The sequence below is a fragment of the Lissotriton vulgaris genome, chromosome 1_1 (assembly GCF_964263255.1).
Source record: "Lissotriton vulgaris chromosome 1_1, aLisVul1.2, whole genome shotgun sequence".
Lineage (NCBI taxonomy): Eukaryota > Metazoa > Chordata > Amphibia > Caudata > Salamandridae > Lissotriton > Lissotriton vulgaris.
The window spans coordinates 446,748,147-446,768,098 of record NC_141685.1 but is presented as its reverse complement, the minus strand read 5'-3'; positions in this window follow the sequence as shown (position 1 = coordinate 446,768,098).

Here is a 19,952-nt window from a genome sequence, read left to right as displayed (position 1 = left end):
ACCGCAAGACCTATTCCTCTATCACACACTCCCCTACCTCTGCCGCTCACACCAGCTACTTCTCCACCTGTTTATCAGACTTCTAGCAATGGTCACCTTACTCAACCTTTGCACAGGCAATGTGCCATTCAACCCATATGATCTGAGTATCTATAGAAAGAAATAATTTGGACCCACTTGGGGATCCCGATTCAGCAGACCGCCACCTATCACAAGGTGGATATGCATGTGGTGCAGGAGGAAGAGGAAGACTTCATCATAGACACTCTCCAAATCGGGAAGGTCAGTCCAGTTCCTCACCATGTTAAAGGTGATGTTAACATATGCTTGAACTTTGAGGAGCCTGTTAAAGACAAGGGTTATCACTGAGAGGGTTGTGGGGGGGAAAGTAAACGCCACATACATTAGCTCTGAAGAAGAGACCAAGTCGCAAAACACACTTTGGCTGTTACATATACTAGATTGTGATTTATGTGCAAATCAAGATATAGTTTCGTATGGAACAACATTGAATACAAAAAAAATAGAAAGGAGGACTTTTACCTATCAGAAAACTATTGGAGATTTGATGCCATCATTTAAAAAGGCACCGGAGGGTAACTAGTGGATCTGAGAGCAGTGTACTTGGGCAAGGATGCTGTGTACCTGCTTTTGTATTTTTTGCATTACAGTTATGTTTGCAAATGAAAGCGAAAAACCAATTACATTTGCAAGATATGGTTAGCTATGCAGTCCATTACACGCACAGTATTCCTACAAACCAGAAATTATCAGCGTCCAACATACTTTGGGGATGCATTCAAATAGGTGTACAGTATTTGCAAAATAATAAGCATTGCTGCATAATCTTAAATTCAGGTCCTACGTGTACCCACAACTATTTTTTTAAACTACTTTGCAAACAATTTATTTTTAATGCTAGATTTAACTCTTCAGACAATAATATGCAGTTATTTCATTTACAGTAGCTGTTTCTTGAGCAGTTTGAAGTATCACAGTTGTCAAAAGGAAAAAACATTGAATTCGCACGATAGAGTTAGCAATGCAATCCATTACATATATAGCCATAAACTGTATTTATACGTACCAGAAATAGTCAGTGTTCCACACACACTGGTGATGCATCAAAATAGATGTACGGTAATTTAGGTGTATGGTATTTCAAAATAATAAACATTGCTGACAATCTCGGGTCCAACGTGCATCCACAACTATTTTTCAAACTACTTTACCAACAATTTATTTGTAATACTACATTTAACTCTTCGGACAAGTTCTTTTCATCTAAAGTAGATACTTAGAGAGTAGTTTGAAGCTGGTATCACAGTTGTCAATCTAAGATAAAATAATTGCTGGGCTTCTCAGCACATAATCCCAAACACCCTTAATGTTGTGAAGAGTTTAACCATGTACCTGTCTCCTTATTTTTCTACAGTCCCATATTCATTTTTTATATCTGCATATGACACAAGCTCTTAATTTTGCCATTCTGAACGTAGACTATGAATGTTTCATTTGATTTCTGATAGATACTTTTAACTGCAGATTCCTCACACTTTGAATTGCCCCAGGTGCCAGACTGGAGCCAGACCTTTTTGCACTAATGCTCTTAAGCACCTGCAGGTGGCGCATCAGATTCCATGGTGTCGCCTCTGGAAGTGACTGCACAGAGCTACATATAGGTGCCACCCCTGCATGCTGACTTATATAACTTTCTTTCTTTAGCCTTTGACACAGAACCTGAGCTCTGCTCTCAAGCATTCATCAGTGTTTTACCAACTCCAGTCTGGTTTTCTTCACAGCAGTGTGCTAGAGAGAATGCCTCTCTTGAAGACCACAGCATTCAAACTCTAGGAAGTGGCCTTAGGTTACGGATCCACACAAATTGGATTTTATTCCAGGAACTTTTAATTATCCTTACTCGTTCAGACTTCTTCACTTTAACTCTAACCATAATGGGGAAGGGGTTTCCCATTGTCATGGACGAGTAACCCTCACCAGATTAGCTCTATTAACATTGGTTCGAGGCCTTGGACCCTTTATCCCCCTTAAAATACGGATCCACACAATGACTGCCCATGGTATCCAGGGTCTTAGCATGACTGACGGATACTCCTTATTGCATCTGAAGGACATCAGAGAGCAGAAGGCAAAAATGAGCATCGCGGAGAAGAACTGGGCAGATGACACTCCAAGCGTTGGCATTGCTCCTGTACAAGTCACAGGGCTGCTCCCATTTCAGGTCTTCTTTCAAGGTACCATTGTCAGGTAAGTTGAAGGAGAAGTTTCAGGACAAGTCCCACCATTATCAACAGAGGCCCAAGCAGGGCTTTTTTGTGTCCTGTCACTCCTGCTCCAGAGAGAATTTGTGCAGCCAGCACTCTACATGGCTCCACCCACCTCCTCTGACAGGATTCCAGTATCCTAGATACCTCCCCAGATACTGTCCTGCTTTCCCCTACTTCACGGTAGTGATAAGCAGTACTTGCCTTTACATCTACCCCCCATTGAGGTAAAGACAAATGTCTTCACAGAGGTGCGCCTACAGAGCTTCTTTTACCCTTCAGCAAAGTGCTCACGGATACCTTTTGCGCGCTTGGGTGAAACCATGTTTTGGACCTACAGTAAAGAGACAAATCACTCATCACCATAGACCTGCCTCAGGTGACCCTGACTCGCGTACACAGCAGCCTACCCTGGAGATCTTGGGGACACAGGCCTCCACAAGTAAGGTGAATCTTAATGCCTCCCTGCCCCCCCCCCCCCACACCTGATCAAGAGTCAATACATATTGAAACTTTTGTAAACTTATTTTCTTGCTTGTGAGCCTTGCTCTCAGATCTATCAAGGCCAGCTGCCTTTGAGGCTGCTATTCACATGCCTTATGGGACTCTGTGGCCTAAATCTAGCCAGCGTCCCTCACCCTGGCTATCCAAGATGGATGTGATGAAGCAAAGTTTGCCATCTGCTGTGGCTTGGACAGGTTTAGATTGAGCAAGTAGAACTTTATAAATAAATAAGTGTGGCACTTAAAGGCTACACCTGGAAGTCTATGGGCTTCTTTAACGGACAAGCTCTCACCTTTTTGCTGAGAAAGTGGATTCAGACCTGGAACAGTTTAAGGAAAGAAGGACTGCAGCATGTTCCTTGGGCCTACCCACCCTACCAGGCAAGTTCACCAGCAATTTTGCTTTCTTTGTGTCTACTGCAGAGGTTTTCAGCATCGCATACAACACGCCACCAGCCCAATAGGTCTCACAACCAAGTTGTGACTTGCAAAGAAAAAGTTCAGAGCATCAGGGACACTGTTCAGCTCAGTCCCCCACCCCTCCAGAAGCTTTAGCCCCAAAATCCCTACAGTGTGTCCTTTCAGGCACACTGCCATCCTGTCGGAGGCAGGATCAGATATTTGCACCAAGCCATCACCTCAGACAAGTGAGTCCTCCAATTTGTCCATCGGGGCTACGCCCTCTCATTTCTTTCCATCCCGCAGAACATTCTACCACCATCAGTCCAATCAATCCAACTGACGAAGAACCATCTGTTCATCCGACAGTGATAAATGCCAGCCCTTTTGTGAAAAAAGGCTATAGAGAGGGTTCCAGTATTGGGGGCGTGGCTTGGACGCCGATAGGGATGGCGGCGTGAGCCTGTAGCTCCGTGCCCGATCCCGCAATTTCTCCTGATAAACCTCGCCTAAGCGCCGATTGCAGCGCGGGCACTCTGCCTGGAACACCAGGGGTAGCAGAGGAGCATACTTTCGGAGAAGCAGGAGGCCGAATGGTGTAAGGAGAGCCGATTTCGGAGTTGGAGGTGTTGCGATCTGACTACAAGATGGCGGCAGCCCCGAGCTGAAGAGAATGAACAACGAGGTGCTAAGGACCGCGGCTGGAAAATAGCGGAGGAAAATATCTGAAGGAGCGAGCGGAGTGGGGTTCACACCACAAACAGCTCAACAGATGAGGCTGCAATAAAGTGCACACCCCGCCACCTCAGAGAATAACGATCAATGCGACGACATCCGCTACCTAAGATGGCGACAGCGTGAGGAAGACCTCGTTTCCTGAACGCGGCCCGAGACTATTGCTGCCGCTGAGAGCCCGACAACGGCGGGCTATAGAGGAATTGTAAAGAGGTGCACAGTGGGGAAGGGGCGGAAGTAGGGACGATTAGAACCTCAACCCGACCTCACGGCTGGTCGAAAGCACCGGGCTGGAGCCCCGACAAGGCTTCACTCCCTGAGCAGAGCAACAGATCACGGGGCGACCGCTGAGCTGAATGAGGAGTGATCACGGGCGGGTTTCACCCGTTGAACGCGGTGGCACGGGCCGACGACTGATGACGAGGTCGGAGATCTGAAGCGGCACTTTGACACGGCACAGCCACACAGGAGGCGGTTGTGTAGAGATCGGTTGGCACAGAGGGGCTGCACGCCTGGTCAATACGGAGTAACACTCCACACGGAGCACCACTCCGGCTCAAAACGGCATTTGCTTGCTAGACCTGGAGCGCACAACTGGCATCTCCACAATTACATAGCAGCCACAAAGCTACTGTATTAGGACTTCCTCGACTCTTCTGTCAAGGGGGCATGGTGAGCCCACACAGAGGACGACAATAGACTGGGCAAAGAGAGGCTCTTAGGCCACTAGGTCCCTGCGGGAGTACTGTCTGGTGGTGATCGCTGCCCGCCCGGAGGGAGACGCAACGGATGGTGAACGGCCATCTTGGACTCAGATATGAGGCCCTCAGGCTGACTGAAGACGACTTGACCCCTGCAAGTGGTAGCCACCAATCGGGAGGAACACTAAGACTACTATACGGGGAGAAAGATCGAGGGGCCAATATTACTCGGCGGACTGACATAGGGACCGAGAAATTCCCTGGAGGTGAAACCGAAACGGCGCTCTCGGTGATCAAGATGGCCGCCAGTGGTCGTGAGCTGAAAGTGAAACAGGGGCATGACCAGGCGAAAGGGCCAGAAACAGATAGCAGGTCCCAGGCCGACCCAGAAGGTTCAGCGCAGGAACAGAGACTGAATAAAAGACTAGACGGGATATTGGAGGCAATAGCTGCGACCAAGGAGTCCCTGCATCAAGATATAGCGCAGGTTGCCACGAGCCTGGGTCTCTTGAGGGCGGATCATGCTAAACTAGCTGACAGAGTGAAAGAAAATGAGCTACTGCTTCAGGAACTCAAATCGGCGGTGGTGACCGCAGAGCACAAACTGACGGATATCCTTGATCGCCTGGCGACGATGGAGAAGCGGGCAGAAGATTCCGAAAGCCGAAATAGGAGGAACAACGTGAGGGTGGTAGGCCTGCCGCAAAAAGTTGAGGGGGATGACGCAGTAGCTTACATGGAGAACTGGTTTAAAACGGATGTGGCCCCCGGAGGGACTCTCCCCTTTCTTTTCCCTGGAACGAGCGCACAGGGTCCCTGCCCGCCCGCCCTTGCCGGGCCGCCCACCCCGAGTGGTGGTGGTCAAGATATTGCATTTCAGAGACAGAGACTTGCTGATACAAAGGGCGCGCTCAACGGGTCCCTTCCAGGTGGACAACAGTTCGGTCACGATCTTTCCTGACTACACGCAGGAGGTCCAAAAACGCAGGGCCTCCTATCTGGCAGTGAAAAAAGAATTGAGGGACGAGGGCAAACAATATTCCTTGCTCTTCCCTGCCAAGTTGCGAGTGATCCTGGACGGGACGACCCATTTATTTCAGAATCCCGACGAGGTGTGGTCATGGCTTGAGTTATATCGTGCTGGAACTGACCGAAGGCGTAAAGGAGAGAAAGAGAGACAAAAACCTATCCAGGTGAGAAAGTCACAACGCATCGGCAAGCGAAATAGACTCAAGAGAGCGATGAGGGATGACCAGATGGCAGCAGACAAAAAAGGAGCTTTGGCAGCGACGGCGGTCATAACGGGCTCGCAACAGGAGGGACAATCGATAGGTTCGGAATCTGAAGAGGAAGAAGGAAAGTCTGGAGGAGACATCTCGGACGTTGATAGCTCTTGGGGGCCGGCGGGCACCCCTCAGACGGCAGATGGGATCTTTAATGAATGACATTTCGAGTAAGGACCATGGTCACTAATTCTGTTGGGGCAGCTTACCCTGGTGATCTGCAGAGTAGCAGGTAATGTGTTGGAACGCCACATGGGATCTTGGGCTCTGGGTGAGGGCCCTGCCTGCCCCCGGTCGGCTCTGAATCACCCTCTCGTTGCCCTTAAGGCCTTCTGTAGTGACGACTACAGAGTAGTAGACTGTGTGTTGTGTTACAGGTTTGGATGGGGGCTGATGTCGCGTTATTAGGTCCTGTTCTGGGGAGAGGCTTTGGGGGAGTTTTCCGGGGTGTTTTGAGTGGGGGGTTTTGCTGCAATGATGTGGGTGGCCAATTGATACTGTTGAGGTGGTTGGGGGATGGCTGCAATGGGGACGTTACCTAATTTGAAATGCCTTACATGGAATGTCCGCGGACTTCGAACTATGTCAAGGCGATACAAGGTGCACGCCTATCTGGTGAGGCGTGGTATTCAAATAGCGCTGCTGCAAGAAACTCATTTATCCAAGCAGGAATGCACTGCACTGCAGAGGAGGTGCCATGGCCAGGTGTTTGGCTCGTCGTACTCAGCGTTTGCCAGAGGGGTGTTGATATGGGTGAGAGCGGGGGTCCCTTTCCAGGCCACAAACCATCTGGTGGACCCTGAAGGTCGATTCGTAGCAGTGGAGAGAAGGCTGTATGGCCGTGACGTGGTTTTATGTAGTGTATACGCCCCCAATGCTGATCAGGCCTGTTTTTTTGATAAACTAACGGGCTCGCTGGCACACTTTCTAGCGGGCCCCATAATATTGGGAGGCGACTTCAATTCGATCACCGATGTCTTGCTGGATAGATCACACCCACCACTGGCCGACTCCAAAGTACGCAGGTTAGCCACACACAGGAAAGACTGGCAAGAGAGGTGGGGCCTTATTGATGTATGGAGGGAGGAATATTCTGATTTTAGGGACTGTTCCTTCTTCTCAGCACTGCTTGCATTACATGTTAGGATAGACTCCATCTTATGTAGTGGCCCCCTGCCCGCCATGATAGCACACACAGAATACCTGTCTAGAACCATTTCAGACCATAATCCCTTACTGATGACTGTTCAGTGGCAGCGAACGAGGTCGGCGGTTCCCACATGGAGACTGCGGCCTGATACATTAGAGGACCTGGTGTTCAGTAATACGGTCCACCAGGGCATTGAGCGCTATTTTGATGAGAACGAGGGCTCAGCCGCCACAAGGTCGATAGAATGGGATGCCATGAAGGTGGTAGTGAGGGGCATCTGCATGGGTAGGTTTTCAAATGAGAGAACAACGGTTTTGGCTGATTTGGGGAAGGCGGAATGTGTGCTGAGAGATCTAGAACAGCGTAGGCCTGAGCGACCAGACTTACAGGACCAGAGAGAAGAAGGTTTTTGGATCAGTTATAAGTGGGTGCACTGCCAGTTCATACGCATACAGTTATAAGTAATATGAGTCTCCTAGGTGCTAATCGGCGAGTGGACAAACCTAAACCACTCCTGTGAGTAGAGAACTACTACTATCTAGTATATGGATTGCGGAAGCACTCTATTTTGAGTAAACAGATTGTACAGTGACAATTTACAAGCAAATTCAAAACACCAATTTGACAGAAGTGACAAGAATTCCAATAGATGAGTAAATCTTGGAGTCTTTAATGAAGATTACAGCCAGCCGACACGTGTTTCATCGCCTTCGCGATTCCTCAGGGCTGAAACAAACAAATGAGTAGCATCTAGCATGTTCTTTGAGCAAATAGATTTACATACAAGACCATAATGTCTGGTCATTATAAACGTGCAGTAAATGCTTCCTCCTGCAGTGAGCATACAGTGATTTTTTCAAGTTTGTTTTACTAGTGCCACCACAACACATCCGTGTCGAAATAGGGTGTCTACAACCGATGTTCTATAAGGACGTGAATATGTGTGATAATGATTGTGATTGATATGTGCAGGGACGAAATAATCATCGGGTATCTCAACCGACAAACAATGACACGTGCTCTACGTCGCAGCGGTAGTGTCCTATCCGTGTGCGGCTCTTACATCCTTCATGCCAAATCTTTGTGATATAGTGAAAACATGTGTCATTGTGAAAGCATACCTAGATGGCCGTGTCAACGTCAGAAGGTCTGCATATTTGTTGAAAAGAAAAAGAAAAAATCGAAAAAATCTCATCACTAACCGTACTTAAGTGATATTCAGGCAAGATATCACCACAATGAGACTGTCCGCCAATAACTATAAGCAGACTCACCGCTCAGCTGGTGATAATTCCGACCCAGCCGGGCCCTTGACCAGTTGCACTAGTTCGAGTGCGTCCAGCAGCGGTAAATATCTTTATTTCTGTGACAGAGTAAAAGTAGAATATGTCACCTTAAATACATAGCGTTTGAATCGTCATCCCGGGGACCTCAGTTGGTTCTTTCCTATGTCATTTAATTTTACAGAGATTATCTCATTAGAACCATAGTATTCAAAATACCTGCGTTCCAGTTCCCTATCTTATTTTCACTTCAACAACATTATTAGGTCCAAAGTTTTAAGCATACGTTGAGTGTCATGCATTACCCTTTAAGGTACTTCTATTCTACTTACATGAGTCTAGAGATCACAAAAGTATAAGTGGGGCTCGGAGACCACCCGATATATTGCACGAAAATTTGAGACTTCCGTTTTCGAAAAAGATGCTGTTAGAGAAAATGATACTACCGTCAAATATTGCCATGGTTATTCATTACTGGGCAGAGTTACAAATCCGAAGGTCTCGACTTCATCTTACCTATTTAACTTCTTGAGCGTGGATACCGGTTGCGGTTCCAATTCAAGCGTGTACCAAGCTACAAAGAAAATGAGTGATAGGGGTATTTAGACCTATACTCGTTTCCGGAGAGTGAATTCTAATAAACGTCATGCTTAAGTATCTGTATACGCTCGCATGATTCACTTACCCGTGTTAGGCTCTTCCGACTGTGTCCGGCGGGTGCACCTCCTCCGAGCCCTGTTCCTGTTTGGACACGTGATTGTGTTCAAACCGACGTATATGCGCGTCTAAACGTGACGCGTTCCGTAGACTAGAGCGCATGAGAGAATTGCGCTACCGGCCATGTTGGATTGTTTCTTTGCGTTAAATCCAATTCAGCCAACTGCTGACTACAATTATCAGTAATGTGATATTTACATAGCATATAAGATGAAGAACAGTGTGTATTGGAAATGAGACATTATTAATATATGTCTATTAGACGCGAGTATACCGTTACAGATATGCGATCAGTTGGTCGCAGTCCCAGTCGTCCGAAGCGCTCTAAACGACCATATTGCCGGTGGGTATATGTCATAGGGAACTCGGGTATTTCTCATGGTAAATTCATGTTCACAAGTGCAGCGTGACACTAGATTCTAATATTGTTACCAGTAGTGAAGTGCGCACCGTGGTTGAGAAAGGTTTCCTCACGAGTGAATAGCCCAATCATACTGTGACTGCATATCACCAAAACATTGCGTACAGTATCATAGGTTGGTATTTGGGTCTCATAACAATATTTATCAGTACAGGAGACTCATCCCAGCGTTAGGAAAAATCTAGGTATCAACGTTTTCACAAACACAATTCTGCAACATTTTTGACTTTTCTGACAATCACATGTGACGGCAATACTACAGTATCTCTATTCAATCACCCAAAAAGTATTGCATTTCTTGGTCATAATTTAACCCTAACTCCACAGATTTCAAGCGCATAATCCAGGTCGCTTCAGTGCGTCTCAGTCTCAGTTCACGATTCCCACCTCTTATTGCCAAAGGTACAGTTTCTATTCCAAAAAATTGCACATTTTTGTTTTTTTGGTCTTTTTGGCATGAGGCTACGTGTAAGGCCACAGGATATTTAGGGTCACAATTCACAATGGCTCTCACATGTTCCATCATTCTTTCTTTCAATGGTCTAATCGTGCTTCCCACATACTGTTTACCACATTCACATTCAATAATATAAATGACGAATTTGGTTGTGCAATTAATATTACTCCTGATGGTGTAACATACTCCATCAGGGCCCACAAAATGTGTTGTGCCGTGTTTCGCCCATTTACACATACTGCAGAATCCGCATTTGTGGAAACCCAGACCACGTTGTGTCAACCAATCAGCACTCCTTATGTCTCTGGGTACTGTGGGACTCAACTTGCTCCGTAATGTATTCCCTCTTCTAAAAGAGATTTGTGGTCGATCTGTGATGTACTCAGTCAATGCTTTTTCGGATTTCAGTAGACTCCAATGTTTTGTTAGACTTCTTCGTAAATCAAAATGGAGTGAATTGAAATCCGTGACCATTCTTATGCAGTCCTTATCATCAGAATTAAGCTTTTGTCTAGTGGTTAGAGTGTCTATTCTCTTAACTCTCTGAATTTTTTTCTCAGCTTTTGCAATGGTGTTCTTGGCATAACCCCTGGTATGGAATCTTTCTTTCATGCTGGTAAGACATCTCCCGAACTCACAGTCCTCACTACAGTTTCTTCTTGCCCGAATAAATTCGCCAAAAGGTATGGCGTTGATCTGGTGTGAGGGGTGAGAGCTTGAAGCATGCAGGATTGCATTGCATGCTGTTGACTTCCTGAACAGTCTACTGTGCAAACAATTGGATGAAATATAGAACTCAATGTCTAAGAATTCTATATTCGTTTTGCTCCACTTCATAGTGAAGCTGATCTTCCACGTATTGTCATTTAGGTATTGAAAGAAATTCTGTAGTTGCTCCTCTGAGCCTGACCAAATGAGGATGCAGTCATCAATATATCGACCCCAAAATATTATGGAGTCGATATATTGAGCACCCTTTTTGCCCCAAATCAGGTCTGCCTCCAGTGCGCCCATGAATAGGTTCGCAAACGAGGGTGAAATCTTAGAGCCCATGGCTACACCTTGTTTTTGTCGGTACCAGTATTTATCACACATAAAATAGTTATTTTTAAGGACCAATTCTATCATTGTGGATAGCATCTCAGTGTGTTTCCAAAGTCTGGCAGGTCTGTTGCAAAGAAATTTGTTGATAGCCTGAATACCCAGATCCGTGTTAATACAGGGACACCACATCCATCGTTACAAGAAGAAAATCTTCTTGCCATTCCATGTCTGCTAAGGTACTCAGAATATGCTTAGAGTCCTGTATATAGGAAGGTAAGTTTTTAACTAGCGGGCCTAGAAAGAGATCCACGTACTCTGCTATTCTTTCTGTGGGGCCCCCTATGCCAGATACAATTGGTCTCCCCGGTGGAAAAGGTAGGTTTTGGTGTATCTTAGGCAAAGTGTATAACCATGGATATGTCGGTCTGAATACTTTTAAATACAGGTGTTCTTCCTCGTTTAGTAAACCTGATTGTTTCCAATTTGACAAATGAGAATTAATTTCTATTGTTAGGGGACCAATGGGGTTATAGGTGAGGCGTTCATAGCACAATTCATCTTGTAATTGTTGACTAATTTCTAGTTGATAATCTATGCGATCCATTATCACTACATTCCCTCCCTTGTCCGCCTCTCGTATGGTGATAGTGTTGTCATTCATCAGTGTGTTGAGTGCTACTCTTTCCCCAATGGTGAGATTATCCTTGTATTTGAACATTCTGTCCTTGCGTAGACGGTTCAGGTGGTCAAGATCTTGTAACACACGTCTGTGAAAGTTGTCTATGGCATTGCCACCAGGTAGTGTGGGAATCCATTTCGACTTGGACTTGAGCCCACTAACAATGCTGTAATCAGATTCTATATCCAACTCCTCTAGAAGTCTGTCCATATCTAGAGGAGAATCTTCCATATCGGTCAATGATAAGAGAAGGTGAGTTGCATGCACATCATTTATTGATAAAGATTCAGTGGTGCTTGTTACAGGTGTATATCTAACCCCTCTGTCCCTTTTCTCCAAACCAAAGAAATGCTTTTTAAGTTTAAGGTTCCTCACAAATTTGAACAAATCAATTTTTAATTTACAAATATCCCCAGTTGCATATGGGTTGAAACTTAAACCTTTGCTAAGGAGGGAAACCATGTCTGTAGTGAGGTGTAATTTGGAAAGGTTGATCACCTGTACTTCTCTAGTGTCCGCACCATCTAATTCCTGTTGGCCTCTGAGCTTTCGTCCCCTGCCCCTCCTGGTTTTGGATCTGATTGGCTTCTTGCTGTAGGGAACCTGTTGCCCTTCCTGATCCGTAAAACCTCTTGAAAAAAAGGTGGCATCCCTTGTCTATCCTGATTGTCTGATTCTCCCCCTACAGCGCCTAAGGAGTTGAGTGAAGCGTTACTGGATGATAAAGAGGCAGGTTCCGAACCTTGTGTTTTCTTGTTAATATTCTTAGAACTATTCGGGATCAGGGAATCATATTTTTTGTCAAAAGTAAAAATTCGACCATGGGTGTAATCCAACTCATCCCTTCTTAGTTGCCTGGCTTTCCTATTTTTGATGTCCGATTGATGTTTTAATAGGATTTCATCCAGGATGGTATAATTTTTAACAGTAGATTCAGGTTTATTTAAATCTTTGATTTCTTGTTCTATGGTGGCTATTTCTGTTTGCAATTTAGTAACCTTGAGTTCAGCACTAACAATTAATATTTCCATAAGAGTAATAGAATTGTTAGAGAGAGATTCTTCCCATTTGATCATGAGGTCAGCATCTAGGTCGTCGTAAGTGGGAAAGATTTGGCCTCTAAGACCTCTGGGAACGCGTTTTAATCTCAAGTATTGTTTGAGAGTCGCTCCATCCCACCATTTTGAGTTTTCTAGCTTCTTTAAGCGTTCTAATTTAATGAATTTATCTCTAAGGCCCTCAATGCGAGGGGGATTGGTGCTGGTGGAAGCAGTTTGAGAGGACATGCCTTTCGCTAGGTTCTCAAACAGCTCTTCTGCCATTTTGGTACGATCCATGTTGGGAGTGTCTAGTGTATCTAGCACTGGTATACTAGAAATCTTTCACAAGTGTTCAGAATGCGTGGCGGCTACCCTAAACTGCAGACAGACTAGAGAGAAGAAGGTTTTTGGATCAGTTATAAATGGGTGCACTGCCAGTTCATACGCATACAGTTATAAGTAATATGAGTCTCCTAGGTGCTAATCGGCGAGTGGACAAACCTAAACCACTCCTGTGAGTAGAGAACTACTACTATCTAGTATATGGATTGCCGAAGCACTCTATTTTGAGTAAACAGATTGTACAGTGACAATTTACAAGCAAATTCAAAACACCAATTTGACAGAAGTGACAAGAATTCCAATAGATGAGTAAATCTTGGAGTCTTTAATGAAGATTACAGCCAGCCGACACGTGTTTCATCGCCTTCGCGATTCCTCAGGGCTGAAACAAACAAATGAGTAGCATCTAGCATGTTCTTTGAGCAAATAGATTTACATACAAGACCATAATGTCTGGTCATTATAAACGTGCAGTAAATGCTTCCTCCTGCAGTGAGTATACAGTGATTTTTTCAAGTTTGTTTTACTAGTGCCACCACAACACATCCGTGTCGAAATAGGGTGTCTACAACCGATGTTCTATAAGGACGTAAATATGTGTGATAATGATTGTGATTGATATGTGCAGGGACGAAATAATCATCGGGTATCTCAACCGACAAACAATGACACGTGCTCTACGTCGCAGCGGTAGTGTCCTATCCGTGTGATACGGTCCACCAGGGCATTGAGCGCTATTTTGATGAGAACGAGGGCTCAGCCGCCACAAGGTCGATAGAATGGGATGCCATGAAGGTGGTAGTGAGGGGCATCTGCATGGGTAGGTTTTCAAATGAGAGAACAACGGTTTTGGCTGATTTGGGGAAGGCGGAATGTGTGCTGAGAGATCTAGAACAGCGTAGGCCTGAGCGACCAGACTTACAGGACCGGCTGCTGGAGGCGAAGGAACTGGTCGCGACGGAAACAGAGCGACTGCGGTGTTATGACTATAAGTTGTATATCACCAAGGTGCATGCGGAAAGAGATACGGTGGGAACCCTACTAGCTAAGCTTGCTAATCCGGAACCTAAAGGCTGCCCGGTCATGAGCATAAAGACGGAGACGGGAGAGGTAGTCTGCAAGTAAGCTGCAGTTTTGACGCGCTTCTTGACATACTATACGACTTTGTATGAAAGTCGGCTAGAGGTGGACGACCCTGCAATTGAAAACTACCTAGAGAGTGTTCAACTCATCAGTGCTGGACGACGCTACTGCGAAGGACTTGGGCGGTGCCATAACAGTGTCGGAGATTAGGGTAGCCATCAAGCAGATGACTAGGAACAAGACACCAGGGGTGGATGGCCTACCGATTGAATTTTATGTGAAATATATTGATGTTCTGGCGCCCAGGCTACTAGAGGTATACTCTGAGGCCATGGAACTGGGGCATCTACCCCACTCGATGAGGGAAGCACTGATGGTCCCGCTGCTGAAACCTGGTAGGGAGGCCACCAACATGACATCGTATAGACCCCTGTCTATGCTGACGGTGGATTACAAGATTCTGAGTTGCATTTTGGCCACTAGATTGCTGCCGCACAGACCATGCTGATCCACAGGGACCAAGCCGGGTTTATTCCTACTAGGAACACCTCAATAAACATCCGCGGTTTAATCCGACTAATGGACGGTACCTTGGAGGAGGATCAAAAACCAGCAGTATGGTCAGTGGATATCGAGAAAGCGTTCGATAGCCTAGAGTGGAGGTACCTTGATAAGGTACTAGAGAAGTTCAGCCTAGGGGGCGGATTTGGGCGCTGGACAAGAGTTCTCTACTCTTCGGCGACAGCCAGGGTACGACTGGGGTCTATCATATCCTCCGACTACCCGGTGTGTAGGGGAACGAGGCGGGGATGCTTGCTGTCTCCCCTGTTGTTTGCGTTAGCGATGGAACCACTGGCAGCACAGGCAAGGACGGGGGCGTTATATAATGGGATTGGAAACGGTGGGGAGTTTCATCACATATCACTGTACGCAGACGATCTGTTGCTGTCCCTAGAGGACACAGAAAGGGCACTACAGGGGGCGGTAGAGATGCTGTCAACTTTTGGTAGGCTGTCGGGGCCTCAAGGTAAACTGGAATAAAACCTGTGTTTTTCCGTTGCGGGCGGATACGCCGTATCCCCCTCTTACAGTAAATGTGGTCTGGGAAGGAACTTGTTTTACCTATCTAGGGGTCCGCATATACCACGATGCCATGAATCTGCTGGAAGGAAATATAGGGCTCTGCATAAGGGCTCTGAGGGGATGTATGACCTTTTGGGCCTCCCTGCCTTTATCGGTGCAAGGCCGGTGGCACTACTGAAGATGGTGGCTTTGCCCAGGTTGCTCTATTACTTCCGTACCTTACCGGTGTGGGTCCCTCAGCGGATCTTTAAAGAATTGAGAACGATGGTTATTAACTTTCTTTGGGGGCACGGGAGGCGCAGGGTGGCATGGAATACTCTGATAAGACCCAAACTCGAGGGAGGGATGGTGGTTCCCGATTTTGAATTGTACTACCTAGCGGCACAATTACAGATATTAACCCAAAGCATTGCTAAAGAATTTAGAGGCCCAGACCAGGAACGGGGGACAGGTATCCAGGGACACATCCCATTGTATATAATTATGCAACAGAAATTAGAGTTGAGAGGTTTGTCCATGGAAGAGAAAACCCTACGGTTGTGCTGGCATAGGAGTTTGAAAAAAGCGAAAGCGGCAAGACCATACGCGCCGGAGATTCCTCTGGGGATGTTGACGGCGCTGCCGCATGGCGGCGACTGGTCTCCACTATTGGAATGGGAAGATCTGGGCTTACAGATGGTGGGAGACTTATATGTTGTTGGGATGCTGGTCCCCTTTAGGGTGTTACAGGACCTGTTTGGTCTCCCGGATGGGAGCTACCTCTTGCATGCGGCGGTGGTCGCGGCGATGCAGAAACACTGGAAAGGGGGGCTGGCGGATCCCGACACGACCATGGCCTGTCAATATGTAGTGATGGCTGCGGGAACGATCAAAGCGGTTACCTGCCTCCACTTTAGAATGCTGCATGAGAGCCGCTTATTGCACTGAAAGAGAAATGGGAGGAGAGTATAGGCAAACCTATACCAGACACGGTCTGGGGACATATTCTGAAGAGGACGTGGAAGGGTTGCAGAAATGCCCGCTTCCAGCAAGTGCATTTCTTTGTACTACATAGGGCCTATCTGACCCCGGGGAAGATTAGACGGTACTTCCGGGTACAAGACGCAGCGTGCCCGAGATGCTTAGCACCTGAGGTAGAGCTTGACCATTTATTATGGGGTTGCCCGAAGCTAGGGACGTATTGGCCAGAGGTGGGGGAGCTTCTGAACGCAGTTACTGATCGTGAAGTGGAGTTTGACATGGCGACATGTCTACTGTTTTGGTTCCCTCACACGGCCAGAACGAAAATCACGAGTAAATTTATTGACCTAGGACTCATATTAGCCCAGAGAGAGATCACCTGGCACTGGAAATCCAAGGAGGGCCCATCAGTTAGTAGATGGATGAATGAGCTGCTGAAATGGTCCAGATGTGAAGGTGTGATTAGGTTGCAGCAGGCCGCTAGGACTGCAAACGTTAGGGGCTTGGAGATGGCGAGGGCTTGGGAGACAATAGTGCAGGCTCTGAAAGACTATCTGACAGAGGATGAAGATTAGAGGCATCCGGAGAGGGGGGTTCCATGGGGCATGTAAGAACGAACGCATAGAATCATCAGGTGGCGAACTCTTGAATCAGAACTAACAATTATAACCCACATCAGCAGCAGTTGGGGGAGGGAGGGGCGGGGGGATTACTAGGGACCCGCTATAGCGACAGGAGGGATGCCCGCAGAGGGGACTCGTGGTTATAAATGAAAGAAGAGTACATTCGGACCATGACACTTTGGATACACATAGATTGGTTCACGATAGTCCCCAGAGTATACCACCACAGGAGGATACTAGAATGTGACTGGAAAGTGCGGGCTCTGATGATACTGGCGACACTAACAATGGGTGGCTGGCTATACTTGGCGGTGAATTTGAGGGGGGAGTTTGGGTGGTATAAAATGCAGATACTAAATTGTGTTGTTGACCGGACATCTCTATGAGGTGGCCTCCATGACATCTTTGATGGAACAAACTGGTACGCCGCCCAGCCTCCGGGATGTGGGCTGAATGGCTGTGTGCAATTTCATGACAAGAATGTGCTTTCAGATGTCAAGAGCGAGAAGGTTGACCTACTTCGATGCTTTGTTTATAAATCTGCAATAAAAACATATTTAAAAAAGAGAGGGTTCTAGTATTGGAAGCAGGAGCCTGATGTTACTCTTGCGGCTTCCCGGTACCGAACAATAGGGGAGGTCTTCGTCCTTTGCTCCCCTCAATGTCTTGCTGCAATAGGACAAATTAAAGATGCTCATGCTCGCTCAGGTCCTTACTGCCCTAGACCATGGAGCCTGGATGGGTGAGTTGTATCTGCAGGACACTTATTTTCATATCCCCGCCCTGAAAGTGGTGGTTGCAGCACATCTTTGGATGTTGGGGCACCAGTCTTCTGGTACCTTGACGACTGGCTCTCCCCAGGTAGTAGCTTCTTGAGGTAGGACCAACTCAAGAAGACGGTAACCCTCATAACATTGTTGGGGTTTACTGTCAATGTACCAAAGTCACACCAGACTCCTTTGCACACGCTCTAAGTGATTGGAGCCATTCTGGATAAGAGAAGATTCTGTGCCTTTCCCCCTGAGTGGAGAGTTCATGACATTTGGACTATGATCCCAATGTTTCAGCCTCTGTTCCGGATCTCAGTGGAGGTGAGTCTGAAGCTGCTAGAATTGTTGCCCTCCAGCATCATGCTGATAAAAAATGCCAGATGGCATATGCACACTGCAGTGGGATCTAAAGTCCTGTTGGTCACACAACCAGGGGAATCTGTTGAATATATTCACATTTCAGGGGAGACTGCAGTAAAGCAACAGTGGCGGCTGCTGGACCACAATTGTATCAGTGGCAGATGGATGCTTTGCTTCTATGGTCTCTGTCAGAAGCTCGACTCCACATCAGTTTATTGGAGTAGTGGTCGATTAGCTTGGTGTTGATGACTTTCCTGTCCACCAGAATAGGAAGGCTGGTGCAGATGTTCATGTACCACACCACAGCCTGTGTCAGAAGTCTTTAAGCCTCTTTAGGCCACCACTAGAGAATTTTTCTGGTGATGAACTTCCTGGTGGGATCTCTAAACACCTGGACAGCTAAACTCGAGCCGCTGACACCTATTGGACCAAAAAATGGCAGCTGTACCCCGATGTGGTGCAGGGTGTCCTCCATCAATAGAGGAGTACCCTGGCTCAATCGTTTTAACACTGCTGATAATGTGTTGGCAGCACTTTTGTGAGTTAGAGTTCCCAAGAAGTCTCTCCGACATGTATTCCGCTTGGTGTAGAGCTCAGGACTCCTGTATACCTTACCGCTGGTGCCAAGTTTTGAGGGAACTCATGAATAACCAGTCCCAGGATATCCTAGTGGCACTGATTGGGCAAGGAGTGTGTTGTACCTGGAACTACTGGACATGAGCATCTGTCCTCTGAGCAGTCTCCCACTTCGGTAAAATCTTATGTTGCAGTAGCAGGAAGGGGTGTTGCACCCAGGTCTGCACAATTTGCATCTCCATGCTTGGAGATTGAGCAATTGAAGTTGACCTTCATCCTGCAGACATTGATGTAATCTTTGCTACATGGAGTCACTCTTCAAAATCTGTGTGCACCAGTTGTTGAGACAAATTTGAGGTTTGGTTCATCACCCATCAAACTGACCCACTGCAGGCCAAGTTGTTGCACATTTTGCCGCTTGTTTTGTCCATGGCCTAGCAAGGTCTTGCATTGGGTACTACAAGAAACTATTTGTCAGGTCATTTGATGTTGCCTGATCAGCCTTTATAGACTGCCCATTGTTATGAGATTTTGAAAGGTTTGCAATATTTATTTCCACCAAAGCCATTCGGTGATACACTTATGCCCGTTGGGACATGGCCAGCGAGATCTCGTTGGTAGCCTTGGGTAGCCCTACGGCCTCTCTGGGTTAGACGGTCCATGAGGTACATGACAATAGGTCATCCACGCAGGGTTGGATACCATAGACGGCATTGGCAGGGCAGTCGTTACCAGTGTTGTGCTTCGCTGATCATCTGGATTTTCAGGCAATGTACTGTCATCATTAAGGGATATGTCCTTTGATGGGTCTAGTCTTTTTGGAACGCTTTAGAGAGCAGAGCCACAATGCAAGTGCATAATTGGGGCTGTTGATCCCTGCAAAAGCAGTGTCCAAACCAGTTCTGACATTTTAGGGGCTATTCGAAGGTAGCTGGTATATGGGCAGACATCCTTCCCAGCCATTGATGCAGCATAGAGCCCAGTTGTTTCCGGGTGGCAGACACAGAACCAGCAGACATTACACAAGCCAGTCGGGGCAACAGTCATCAAATTCTTCTTCCCCTGCTACAACAGCACAGCAAACCACTTTAGTTTGTTCTGAACGGCTCTGGACCCAGGAGATTAGATGGTATCCTTGGACTTGCAGGACACGTATTTTCACATACCAATCCTGCAGTCTCACAGGTGTTACCTGTGGCTCAAAATGGGTCAGGGGCATTTTCAGTTTGACCTGCTGCACTTCGGCCTCACCAGTGCCCCTCTGCTGGTCATGAAAGTGATGGCAGTGATCTCTACCAATCTTCGGAGGTCTGATGTTTTGGTATTCTGGTCTCTGGATGACTGCTTGCTTTAAGCGGGATTGCCACAGTCAGTTGTGGACCACTTTTGGATGAAACCAGAACTCCTATCATTAGGGGTTTACCATAAAGGAGCTATAGTCCCAACTGATGCATACAC